The sequence below is a fragment of the Trachypithecus francoisi genome, unplaced genomic scaffold (genome assembly GCF_009764315.1).
Source record: "Trachypithecus francoisi isolate TF-2019V2 unplaced genomic scaffold, Tfra_2.0 Lachesis_group11, whole genome shotgun sequence".
Classification (NCBI taxonomy): domain Eukaryota; kingdom Metazoa; phylum Chordata; class Mammalia; order Primates; family Cercopithecidae; genus Trachypithecus; species Trachypithecus francoisi.
Window position 1 is genome coordinate 20,345,195 of NW_022681456.1, and position 12,357 is coordinate 20,357,551.

Genomic DNA, 12,357 nt, shown 5'->3' on the forward strand with positions numbered 1-12,357 from the left:
GATCCTCCCATCCCAGCCTCTCCAGTGGCTAGGACTAAAGGTGCACATGAACATACCCTGCTAATTATTATTTTTTTATTTTTTGCAGAGATGGGTCTCACTATATTGCCCCAGCTGGTCTTGAACTCCTGGCCTCAAATGATCCTGCCTCAGCATCCCAAAGTACTGGGATTACAGGTGTGGACCACTGCATCTGGCCTAGAGCTTCATTTTATAGATGGCGATAATGATGATGATGATGGTGGTGGTGGTGGTGGTGGTGGTGGTGGTGGTAGTAGTAATTGTCATCATGACAGTAATCATGGTGATGATTATAGTGATGGTGTTGATTGACAATGATTATGCTGATGATGTTGATGGTGATGATTATGGTGGTGGTGGTGGTGACAATTATGGCAGCTATTGAAGACCTACTGTGTGCCAGCCCTTTTGCTAGGAACTTTACATGTATCATCTTCTGAAGTCCTCACCATGACCCTTTCAGGGCACTAGTATTATTCCCATCTTGCAAATGAGAAAACTTAGAATTAAGAGATAAAATTCCTTTGCCCAAGGCTTCACAGTAAGTTATAGACGTTGCATTCAAACTCAGGGTTGTATGATTCCAAAGAACATGCTCCAGGATGTCTCTCTCAGAGTCCATTTCAAATGCATTCTACAAGTTTGAGGGAAAAATTTCATTGAATATCTTCTGGGATGATCCTGTGACATAAATTCAGTGTTCTCACTTTACAGATGGAGAAACTGGGGACCAGAGAGGAGAAGTGACTTGTCCATAGTCAAAGAGCTAGGAAGTAGCAGAGTTGAGTATAGAATGTAAGCCTTTCAGATGCCAGGACCTGTGGTCTATTGCCTAGGGCAGTCCCAGGCACATATGAAACCCTCAATAGACAATTTCATTTGTTTTATTTGAGAGAGTCTCGCTCTGTCACACAGGCTGGAGTGCAGTGGTGAGATCTCGGCTCACTGCAACCTCCACCTCCTGAGTTCAAGAGGTTCTCATGCCTCAACCACCCAAATAACTGGGACTACAAGCATGCACCCCACACCTGGCTAATTTTTGTATTTTTAGTAGAGACGGGGTTTCGCCATGTTGGCCAGGCTGGTCTCAAACTCCTAACCTCAAGTGACCCACCCACGTCAACCTCCCAAAGTGCTGGGATTACAGGCATGAGCCACCACACCTGGCCGCCTCAATAAACATTTGAAGAGTGATTCAAGAAGCCCAAGGGGAAATGAAAGTCATCTAGGATCTGGTGGTGGAATCAGAACCCAAGTAGTTCCCAGGCCTCTTGGCTTCCAATCCCAAAGAATTTCTCACAGCTTCCCTGGCCATTAGGCATGTATTCTGGGAGGGCCTCTCATGAATTCAGCTCTCCCTTAGGGAATGCCAATAGCTACCAGCTGCTGCATACCTAGACACCTACATGTGTCAGGCATTGTACTAAGCACTTTACAGTGATTATCCCCACACTTCACAACGACCTGAAGTGGGTGTTGTTATTGCCCAATTGCAGACAAGAAGACGAAGGTTCAGACAGATGATGTGAAGCCCCCAAGCTCACACAACCAGGGAGCAGCAGAGGCAGCGATGCAAATCTCAGGTCTGTCTGACTCCAAAGTCTGTGTTTTCATGACCCTGTCAGTTTTTCCTAAACCAGCCCCCCTAGAGACCCTGTGGAAATGAAAAGAGGCCTCAACTGACCCTCTACTCTGGTTTCAACTAGAACAGTTAGTGGTGCTTTTAACTGTTTTGCATACTGGGCATCTGCCCAAGCCTTCATCGAAACAAGGACTTTGCAGCAAAATTAAAAAATAATAATATGGTTGAAACCGGAACTCTACACCCTCTCTGGTGAGCATACCATCTAGGAACTAGCCTTGCCTTGTCAGGGGACCTTGCCCCACCCTGCCCACCTCCCTGGTCACCACTGCCAAACCCCTCTTCTGTCCCCGGTGCTTCTGGAGAGCCCTTTGTTCAAAGAAGCAGCTGCTGCTGTAAGCTCCACCAGCCTGTAGCACTGCAGCAGGGAGACACCTCAAAACTCAGACTCCTCAAGGCTGAGCCCAGCCAGGCTCCGACGCTCTCGGGGCTTCATTCAATGATAGAACATTGCGAAGATTCCTCAGGCCCCAATTCAGCAAGGTGCCTTGCTGTACCCTTGTTTTATGGAGCAGAGGCAGCCCAGTAAGACGTTCCATCACCCCAAAGAGGATGGGAAATGATGATGGTAGTAATAGCTACAGCAACAAATGCTACCCACTACCTCCTGCACAATTTGTATATGTGCAGCAGCATCATCTCCTCCTCCCAGAAATCCTGTTTCAGGATGATAATGGTTTCATTTCTGTTTTATGAAACTGAGACTCCTAAAACAACTAGCCTGAGGCCATTGAGTTCACAAGTGGTGAGACTGGAATTTGAACCAAGACCCTGGGAATTTATGATCAGTATGCGATCTGGCATTCCTAATTCCTAATCATCTCTCCTTTTGCAGGGGGCATGTGCTTACTATTTAGCAGGTGCCATGCTTTATCTCCCCAGCACTATTCATGACTGACAACAGTGAAAGGAGGTTGTGTTGCGCGATTTACCCATTTTCAAGATGAGGAAACCAGACATGGAGAGCTCAAGTGACTTGCCCAAGATAACATAGCTAGGAAGAGGGGGAGAATGGGGTGTGAATCTGAACAGTTTATCTCAGGGTCTTCTGTGCTTTTCTGTCTCCCAAGGAAATGGGCACTGAGATAGCCCAGAAAAAGAGAATGCTCCCATTTCACTTAGCAAGTGTGGTAGGCAAAATAATGACCCCAAAAGATGTCCACATTTTCATCCCCAAAAGAGGTTAATAGATTACCTTAAGTGGCAAATGGGACTTTGCAGGAGTGATTAAGTTGAGGATCTTGAGGTGGGGAGATTATCCTGGGTTATTTGGGTGAATCCAATGTAATCACAAGGGTCCCTACAGGAGGGAGGTCAGAGGGCCAGAGTCAGAGAGGAAAGGTGTTGATGGAAGTGTAGGGGGAGAGAGAGAAAGAGAGAGGGGGAGAGAGAGAAAGAGAGGTAGGGAGAGGTATGAAGATGCTTTGTTACTGGCCTTGAAGATGGTGGGAGAAGCTACCAGGTAAGTAATGCAGGCAGGCTCTAGAAAATGGAAAAGGTGAGGAAAAGAGCCTCCCCGAGAGCCTCCAGAATGAACACAACCCCACGGCTGACACCTTGGTTTGACGAGGAATTCTGACCTCCAGGACCGTAAGATAATTGATCTGTGTTGTCATCAGCCACAAAGTTTGTGGTTACTTGTTACAGCAGCATAGGAAACCAATATAGCAAGTCTGCCAGGGGACCCTACATTAAGAAGGCCGGAGCAAATCAGCTTTAGGAGTCACAACTGAGCTCCCTCTGAGACAAAGAACCCAATGCTTCAATCATACTGCAACCTGTTCTGAACAATACCATGTGCGTGCCCTACAAGAGAAAGGACACATGCTCAAAGCTTTAGCCTGAACACTGGGCTTTGTCGCTGGATGACACTGCTAGGGCATCCACGTCTTCTTCACTCCCTCCTCCTTCTCCTTTAAGAGCCTCCAGGGAAATGCTACTGTCAGGGACACAAAAGGGAAGAAATGTCACAGGGCAGCTTTCCAGGAGCACAACTCATCACAGGGAATCAGTCAAAGATAGAACAAGTAAAGAAACAGAGAGATTAGTGTACAAGGAAAAGAGAGAAAGAACATGAGACAGAAAGAGAGAGAAAGGATTGCTGGGTCCCTGAGATTGGCCTGTGTGCACTGACAAATCCCTTCCCACAAGGAAAAAGGGAAACGCAGGGAAGCCCACTAACCTCCTTAGGAAAAGACACAGTAGGACTTGGCGAAGCAAGCTTTCAAGACAAGTCAACAAGTCTTATTTATTAATCAGTCAATTCCGCGTTTGCAGGCAAGGCTCTGCCAGGGGAAGGGAACTTGGACTTGCCTTCTCCGATATTCGGAGTTCGATTTCAGCTCCCCTACTTCCCAGTTTGGGACCTTGGCATGTCACTGGCATGCTCCGAACCTCAGTCTCCTCAACTGTAAAATGGGACCACAATACCTTCCCCACCCATCTCCTAAAGCACCCAGGATGTTTCACTGAGCTAATGAATAGGTATGAGTTTCATATACTCTAAATGATGAATAACAGCTACCATTTACTAAGTGCCTACTGTGTGCTGTGTGCTTACCCAGACTCCTATCCTCAAGGAATGTAGTTAAAACGTCCAGCCCAAAATGACCATAAGTAAGGGGAAAAGGACAGCAACAGCAGAGACGGCATATTGAAATGGTTAAGAGGCCAGGTTCGGCCGGGCGCGGTGGCTCAAGCCTGTAATCCCAGCACTTTGGGAGGCCGAGACGGGCGGATCACGAGGTCAGGAGATCGAGACCATCTTGGCTAACACGGTGAAACCCCGTCTCTACTAAAAATACAAAAACTAGCCGGGCGAGGTGGCGGGCGCCTGTAGTCCCAGCTACTCGGGAGGCTGAGGCAGGGGAATGGTGTAAACCCGGGAGGCGGAGCTTGCAGTGAGCTGAGATCCAGCCACTGCGCTCCAGTCCGGGCGACAGAGCAAGACTCCGCCTCAAAAAAAAAAAAAAAAAAAAAGAGGCCAGGTTCTAGAGCTAGGCTGCCAGTGTTCAAATCTGACTCTGCTACATGCAAACTGTGTGACCTTGAGAAAGTTACTAAACCTCTCTTTGCCTCAGTTTCTCTATCTGCAAAGCAAATGATAGCACTTCCTCATATGGTTGTTGTTAGGATCACATTAGCTAATATATGTTAAAGCACTTAGAGTAGAGCCCGGCACATAGGCAGCCCCATGTCTGTCATCTTTATTCATTATCATTGCCATTGTGATTATTATTTATTATGGAAGAGAGGTGTCTTCCAAAGAGCGATACATGCTGTGCTGAGATCCAAAAGGTGAAGTTAGGTGGTCTAAGGATGTTTATTTTTTCAATGTTTAGATGTTACATTTTTACTTTAAAGCACATTAGAAAATTATTATATTCTCACTTACAGCAGTGACATAATGTCATTTCCATCACCTCCATAGCATTATGGGCCCTGAAATCTGAAAATCAGTCAGTCCTGAAATCATTCTTCTGGGTATGCTAAGTTTGCCTAACTACCCTCTGCCCCTCGCCATGCAGCCGTAACTTTTTTCTTTTCTTTTTTTTTTTTTTTTGAGATGGAGTTCTGCTCTTGTTGCCCAGGCTGGAGTTCAATGGCGCAATCTCGGCTCACTGCAACCTCCGCTTTCCGGGTTCAAGTGATTCTCCTGCCTCAGCCTCCCAAGTAGTTGGGATTACAGGCATGCACCACCATGCCTGGCTAATTTTGTACTTTTAGTAGAGATGGGGTTTCTCCATGTTGGTCAAGCTGGTCTCAAACTCCGGAACTCAGGTGATCCGCCCTCCTCGGCCTCCCAAAGTGCTGGGATTATAGGCTTGAGCCACCTCACCCAGCCACAGCTGTGTCTCTTAAGGCCAGCTTCCCAGTTAAGCCAGTAAGTACCAAAACACAATCCTAGGCCAAAAGAATAAAGTAAGCACGTAGGACCTTTCCTCTCCCAGGTCCTCTCCAGAATCGGAATCTGTTTCTAGCCTGTAACAAACACTTATTGAAGGCTGACTGTATTTTCCTCATCTGAACTCCTGCAACAAAACCTCACCTTCTCCCTGTGTCCATCCTACATTATAACTGGCTCCCCCACCAGACTGGACATTCCAAGAACACAGCTCGATCTTGTGTATTTCTGAGTTCTCAAGGGCCAGAACAAATCTGATGCTTGGTCAATACTGAATAAACGAATTATTCTTAGAACTGTTAATGCTTGCATCTTTTGTCTTCCTGGAATCTCATAAAACTTACTGATATCTGACCACCCCAGATTGCATGTTTAGTTACCATAAATGAGATATAACCAGAGTTCACGGAATTCTGCAAGGAGCCCCTTATCTTCAAGATGCTGCTGTCTTTGAACAATTTTAGGGAGACCTGGGCTAGATCATCACCTCAGAAGAGCAATACTGGAGTGGCTGCTGCAGGGAGAAGGCTGAATAAGATGGGAGAGGCTGGAAAACCTGCCTGGGGGTGAGGTTGGACCTGAGCTGGACTGAATTCGAACAAGTGAAAAGAACAGTAAGGAATAGCAGCTTGAGGAGAAAGTTCAGATGTCTTTATGCCCACTAAGGTATTAAAGTTGAAGGGGCCTGATATTTGCTGGAAGATTCTACATTTTCTACCCACCCCCACCCCAGCTTTATTGAATCTACATTTTCAAAAGGAGCTTTAAGCTCTGATGGAAAATGAATGAATTCATAGAGGAGTGACCCCAGGCAGTGTGATTGGAGATGGGGAAGTCAAGAGAGAGATCTATTTCCAGGTAGGTCTTTCAAAGCACTCCTTCAAGAAGATCCTCTCAAGAACCTAGTTTGCTTTTCCCTGGAAATGAATAAACCAGATTCCTCATCTCTGCTGGGGATATATAACTGTCAAACCTCCTAGAAATAAGCTAGTATTAAGGAGGGAGCAGAGGAAATGCTGGCTTCCCACTTAGTGGCTAAGACACTCACCAAGCGCATAGCAGAATAGTTGAGAGGGAGCTGGCTTTGAGTCCCACCTTTTCCACTCGCCGGTTGTGTGAGCTTGGGCAAGTCATTTTACCTCTCCGTGCCTCAGCCTCATTGTCTGTAAAATGAGGATACTAATAATAATATGTACAACATTCGTTTCTTGGGATTATTCAGTGAGATAAAATATACAAAGGGCTTGGCACATAGTAGGTGCCCAACACATTAGCTACTACTATTATTATTACCTTCACTTTATTCTTTTTTTTATTGTTATTCTATGTCAGATGCTGGAGATACCAAAATGACTAAGACTCCACCTTTCCAAGTTACCGTCCAATGGAGATACAGAAAAATGTGACAGGAGTGTGACAAGTGTGGCAAGAGTTTTAAAAGGGATGTGGGACACACAGCATAGAGAATGTTTCTTTCTATTATGCAAGTGAGGTGGGAAGAGATTGGACAAGGTTAACTCCACGGGAGACCAGGGAAGTGGGGTAGGGGTTTGGGGGGATGCCACGTAACCAGTCTCTCAATGCCCTGAGCACCTCTTCTTCCCTACTCCAGCGCTGACTCCAACATCTGGGGAGCTTCTCTCCTCCAAGGAGATTTCTCAGCCTCACACTTACGTAACCCTAATGTGACACGACAGATATCCAGCAGGCTTGAAGAACAGAGAGACAAGCTCACCCCACGATTCCCACTTGGCCAAGCAGGGAAGGCAGTGACAAGTGCTGCAGAAATGGTGAAAGCCCACCTCTCAGGCAGCAGATTAGCAAGCAGATGAGCTGACGGGCAGGTGGCAAGGGAAACTGGCACAGCCTCTCTGATGGGTGATCTAACACTGTGTGTCCAAAATCTTAAGACATTACACATACCTACCAGGTGACCCATGAGACTCTGTCCAGGAATTTAACCTAAGGAAATAATTCGATGTATATGCAGAGATGATCATCACAGAATCGCTTACAATAATGACAAATTGGAAACAAGCAAAGTGTCTGACAACAGGGGGTCATTTAAATTAATAGTGGCATATCCCATACCAGGGGAAGTGAAGCAGCTCCACACCAGAATAGCCTTGTTATAACCATGGAAAGCTGTAATCTCTTTATTAAAAAGAAAATAAGAAGAAATAGAAAATATGACTCCATTCAAAAATACGGTCCCTGGGGAAGAGAGAAATACTAAAAGTCCCTTCCACACGCATTTCCTATTCTTCCTTCAAGATCCTGGTCAGTAACTCAACTATTCACTCAACAAGCATATGCTGAGGACTGATTTATGCCTGGTACTAAGAGCACAGAAAGACGGAAAAGTGATACCATCCCTGTTCTTGCCAAGCTTAGAGACCAAAAGGTCACCTCCTCCAAGGAGACCTCCCTGATTACACCAGTCCAGATTGAAGCTCCTCTTTTCTGATTCCTGGTAGTCTCCCCAGAGTTTATGAAGGATGATAACAGCAAATTCCCAAGACTTCAGCTAAGTTCTTTACATTCAGGATATTGTTTAATACTCAGAGCGACCCTGGAAAATAGATTCTAAAATTAATCCCCATTTCTCAGATGAGAAGACTGAGCCTCACGCATTAGCAGGTAATCAAGCAGGGGCTTAGCTCACATTTGTCTCATGTCAGAGCCTATGCTCCTAAGCATTGTGTTGTATTGAATAAACACTGAAGGGCCTACATGGGACAGGAACAGAGTATCTGTCCACTCTCCGCAGGACCCATCCCGAACTGCCCCCAATATGGTTGGATCTTCCTCTTCTCTGCCCCCATTGCACATAATTCAGCTTCCATAATAGCCTGTCTCCTTCCATCATGATCCCCAGTGCGGGGAAGTGGGAGAGACATCTGACCACCCTGAATTGCATGTTTAGTTATCGGCAATGGAATATGTCAGTTACTAAAGGATTCTGCAAGAAGCTCCGTGTTTTCTAGATGCTTCCCTCTTAGAACAGGAAGACCTGGAGTAGATCATCATCCCAGATCAATGCCAGAATTGCTGGCTATAGCTGTTCCTTGAGGACAGAAACCATGTCTGTCTTGTGTATCTACCATGATGGCCTGGCACAGAATAAATACCAAATAAATAGCTGATGAATGAAGGAATGATTGAGTGGATAAATGAATGGATGAAAACGGCACCATTTTACAAGTCAATTATTTCCTGGGTGAGAGGTTCTTCCTCTGGGCCAATGCCAATAGCTCACTGATCCTCCACCAACATGACCACACCCAGGAAACTACAAAGAAACTGAACAGAGAGAAATTCAGGCCCCCCATTCACCCAAGGGCTCTCTCATGGTCCTGAGCCACACAGAAGAGGAGGCTTGGAGAAAAAAATGGGAAGCGACGGTTGCAGGAAGGAGATCACCTGCAAGTTTCCTGCCCAGAGTTGATGGTTCTAAAGTCGCAGCCACGTGGAACATTCCTGTTTAATCACACGACAAACCCAAGAACCACTCACTAGCCCTTTCCAGCTGAGTAAATGAACAGAGAGAAAATCCCAGGGGACACGAGTCTGGCTGCACTTGGAAATGCCTGTTGGTTTTTCAGGGGAACCAGGTAAGTTATAGTGGATATGTTTTTTTGTTTGCTTTCCTTTGAGATGGAGTCTTACTCTGTCACCCAGGCTGGAGTGCAGTGGCACGATCTTGGCTCACTACAACCTCCCCCTCCTGGGTTCAAGCAGTTCTCCTGCCTCAGCCTCCCCAGTAGCCAGGACTATAGGCATGTGCCACCAGGCCTGGCTAATTTTTTTTTTTTTCATAGTACTAGTAGAGACGGGGTTTTACCTTGGCCAGGCTGGTCTCAAACTCTTGACCTCAGGTGATCCGCCCACCTCAGCCTCCCAAAGTGCTGGGATTACAGCTTGAGCTATCATGCCCGGCTACCAGAGGATAATTTAATAAGTTTCATGTCATTCTTAAGTCAGTCTTGCAGGGTATCAAAATACAAAATTGTGTCTCCTTGTTGGCCATCCTGACACCCCCATAGGGAGCCGCAGGGAAAGGAAGCAGAGGTTCTGAGACACTCCACCTTCATTGGTAAAATGGAAGAAGAGTGTCTACTGCCTAGATGTTTGTAAGGATAAAACAGGATTAAAACACAGGAAAGGGCCCATGTGGAGCTCAGCAAATAGTACGTGTTCAACAAATGCCTGCTGAATCTGAAGGCAATAAAAATCATCATGAAAATGCCAATGTTATCTGGAAGAAATACTCCTTTCTAATTTGCAAGATTATGTTTATCCCCTTATCCTTAACAGGGGAAAGAGATTTGAGAGAACGGACACAGGATAGGTAAGTTTTGAAGGGAGAAGAGAAAACCTAGGGGACACGAGATGTTTTCACAAAAATGAGGCCTACAGAGGGAAAGAACAGGCACTGGGGACTCCAAAAGCAGGGAGAGTGGGAGGGGTGAGGATTGAAAAATTACCCATGGGGTATATTTTTCACTATTTGGGTGATGGTTACACTAGAAGCCCAAACCTAACCATAATGCAATACATCCATGTAACAAACCTGCCCATGTACCCCTTCAATCAATAAAACTTTTTTAAAAAGATGAAGCGAACATGAGCCCCCAAAAGAAAGTCATTATGAGAGTACGGGTTACATAAAGGGGAGAAAAGGAAGAACAGACAAGGAATACAGAAAGAGATACTGAAGGAAAATTTCGCCAATTTCACTGAAGACCTCAGCAGGGCCGTGTTCACTCTGAAGGCTCTGGGGACGAATCTGCTCCAGGCCTCTCTCCCAGCTTCTGGCAGTGGGCGACAGTTCTTGGAGCTCCTTGGTTTGTGGCTGCTTCACTCCAATCTCTGCCACCATCACCCCATGGGCTTCTTCCCTCTGTCTCTTTTATGTCTGTGTCCATTTCTCTCTTTGTATGATGACGTCAATCATTTGGATTTAGGGCTCACCCTAATCCAGTCTGACCTCATCTTAACCTGAGTGTTTATCTCTGCAAGGACTCCATTTCTAAATAAGGTCACATTCTGAGGTGCTGGGTAGACATGGATTTTAGGGGGACACTATTCAACCTCCCGTACAGTGGAGGTGTGATGGGTATGGAGATGGTGATCAGGGTGTGAGTCCACTTCCTCACTAACTAGCAAAGCCCCCTAGAATCAATCATAATCAGCCCTGCCTCACCTTCTCCATCTATACAATGGAAGGGGGTGATGATCACATTATCAAACTAAGCTGACAGCTCTAAAATCACCTTTTAATCTATAGGATACTGTATGAATATGAGTTATTATATAGTGGCCATGAGAAAGTACCTCGCAGACCTGCAGCTACAGGAAGCTTAATTGACTGAAGGCCCCAGCTGCTGCACTCTCAAATCCATCAGTGCGAACGAGGCCATGCTTCCCATGGCAGCTCCCAGCCAATAACAGAATACTGCAGGGATACTAAAACCCGCCTGTCTCTGGTAGACATAGGACTCCTCCGACAGAGACTTTGGCTGGAGGACTCCTCGACACCTTGCTGAAGTGCCTTTAGGCCGCATGAGAGTCTAGGACACTTGCTCCCAGCCTTCTTTCCCTCTCCCCTTCACTTGGGGGTCCAGTGGCTCCTTATGCCTTCTCTGGCTGCCTCCCTATTTTCTCGCGTCAGCCTTTCCCTTAATTAAATCCTAGCACATCTATTCCTGTCCTGGTATCTGTTTCCTGGAGGACCCAGACTAGCACGTTGTCCCAAAGACTTTCTGCTACCTTTTCCAGGTAAGCATGCATTCCCTATTACTGATTGTCCTTCTGGTAAACCACCCCTTCCCCACAGTTAGTCCATTAGGGTGGAGGTTTGGGTGGAGCTGATGCCTCCCTATACTCCAGGAGTTAGTACATGTCCATGCCTAATTAATCCATCTGTCTCATCCCCTGGCCACAATGATTAGTTCAAAGAAGGGCATGTGGCCCAATGCAAGCCAATGAGATTCCTATCTGAAACTTTTGCAGGCATTCTTAGGAAAGAGGCATATCATTTTCACTGGGGTTGCTAAGCTGCTACAATGTAAGCTTGGGGCTGCCAAGGGGCTTCTTTGTATCCTCCAGCCTGAAGTTGAAGTCTATGCAAAAGAGAGAGAGCAATGTAAGAAACTGATTCCTGATGCCATTATATGAGCACCTGAATCCAGCCATGCCTGAAGCCCCCATACCTTTCCATAATGTAAGACAATACGTTCCCCTGCCTTTTGTTAGTGTCGTTTTGCTTTGCTTTAGCCTATTCGAATTGTCTTCCAACTAAAAAATTTAAATTCATATATTTCCTGACATTATTCTTCAAAGTGACGGCCAGAGAATGAGATTATGGCTTCTGGAACTATAAAGTCAAGTAAACATCGAGGATGGGCAAAATGGATTCTTTTAATTCTATGTGTGAACTACTTTCAGGGTGTCAGAAGGATTAAAGAGAAAAAAGAAACAACCAAAGAAGCATCAGTGGGAGCCAGTTTGGCTTTAGGCTGCTTTTTAAAGAAAGCCTCTCCATAATTAGGATTTCCAAATATAATCTCTCTCTCATTTGACAGAACCCAATACCTAGACAGCTACTTCTAAAAATAAGGGAAACTAAAATCTGTTTTTTGATGAATCACTAACACATTTCATCTCTGGCTCTTCTTGTGTTTGGGGAAGGAACTCAAAAGAAGGTGTTTCCCTTCTTTTAAAAAAATTAAGATTGGTGGGAATTTCTGTCAATAAATTTGTTATGCTCTTCTCCCCAAATGTGAAT